Below are 1757 nucleotides of genomic sequence, written 5' to 3' on the forward strand. Positions count from 1 at the left end.
CTATTCGAGAACACTTTAATTTTTTAAACATATACGACAACAAAACCCGTTGACGTTCTGTTAAAAAAATGAAACAAAATTAAATTCAAAAAAGTTCAAAATTAACAATTATTGTGTTTTTTTTAATTGGATTAGGATCGAAAGAAATCAACAGAAGTCCTTTGTGTTAAATTTGTCGACGTTTCGCAAAATTTATTTGCATCTTCAGGACATTACAAAGTTAAGAGAGCAAAATACAATAAAAAAAATTTTTCAAAAATTTAACAAACAACTTAAAACACATATCAGTGGAATTCCACATCATAATATAAATTTAAAATACAGGGTGGCCCATCGAAAACGTTCCGCAAGGCATAACGGCCAGGGTAATTTTTCTTTCAGAAAATTCAAAAACACGTCAATTTTGTTTGTGAGGAGGACAACTTTTGCCCCAAAAATTATTGCAAAATCTTCAACCCTCTAAGCGGGGGTGTCATCCCCCGATTTTTTTCAAATGGGAAGGGGGGTCAAGTGGTACCGCAATGAAAAGGGCTTTCTATTCTCTATACTTTCCTGCTTCGTTTTTGAAGATCGGTCGAGTCGCTGGAAAAATATGAAGGATGGAAAATTGAAAAGTTTATTTAAACATTTATCAGAGTAAATGATAAGGATGAATTCCTTCGACCAATTTGCTGTTTTTTCTTATTATTTCTAGATGTTTGCAATCGGGTTGCGCAGATATTCAATAAACGCCATCCTAACAAACAACTTTATGGCAAAATTGTTCGCCAGTTAGTAGCAAAATTTCGCGAAACTGGTTCCGTTATGAATAAAAAGAGGCAGAGGGAAAATCCTGTAGTAAATGAAGCTATGGAGGTATTGGTATTGGGCCAAGTTGCCATGGACAGTATTCTGAGTACAAGAAAATTTGCCAATGAGACCGGCGGGAATCGTACAAGTTTCCAAAGGATATTAAAAAAACACAAGTTCCGCCCGTATAAAATTCAATTGGTATAAGAACTCAACGAAGACGATTTTGATCGTTGCTTGCAATTTTGTAAAGCTATGAGTGAACAAGTGGCGAATAATAATAATTTCCTATTTGATGTGTTTTTCGGATGAGTGTACTTTCTTTTTGAACGGTGTAGTTAATCGGCACAACTGTCGGTACTGGGCTGAGGACAACCCCAGGGTTTTTCACGAGATGCACACACAAAACCCTCAGAAATTGAACGTGTGGGCTGGTATTTTTGGAAATTCTATTGTGGGTCAGTATAACGATATTGATAAACTTCAACGTACAAGTCACAGAACAGCTATCTAGCAACTACCGCACCTGATCATTCAACGTTGTGACAAGTGAAAAAACAAGTAAGCATCTAGAAATAATACGAAAAAGCAACAAATTGGTCGAATTTATCCTTAATTATCATTTACTCTGATAAATGCTTAAATAAACTTTTCAAATTTCAATCCTTCATATTTTCTCAATGACTAGACCGATTTTCAAAACCGAAGCGGGGAAATATAGAGAATAGAAAGCTCTTTTTATTGCGGCGCCACTTGACCCCCCTTTCCATTTGAAAAAAGTTGGGGGATGACACCCCCGCTTAGAAAGTTGAATATTTTGCAATCATTTTTGGGGCAAAAGTTGTTCCCCTCACAAACAAAATTGACGTGTTTTTGGATTTTTTGAAAAAATAAATACCCTGGATACGGCCAGGGTATTGGCCAGGCCTTGCGGAACGTTTTCGATGGGCCATCCTGTATATCGAAAG

The sequence above is a fragment of the Sitophilus oryzae genome, unplaced genomic scaffold, assembly GCF_002938485.1.
Source record: "Sitophilus oryzae breed Bouriz unplaced genomic scaffold, Soryzae_2.0 scaffold_465_pilon_pilon, whole genome shotgun sequence".
NCBI classification, from domain to species: Eukaryota; Metazoa; Arthropoda; class Insecta; order Coleoptera; family Curculionidae; genus Sitophilus; species Sitophilus oryzae.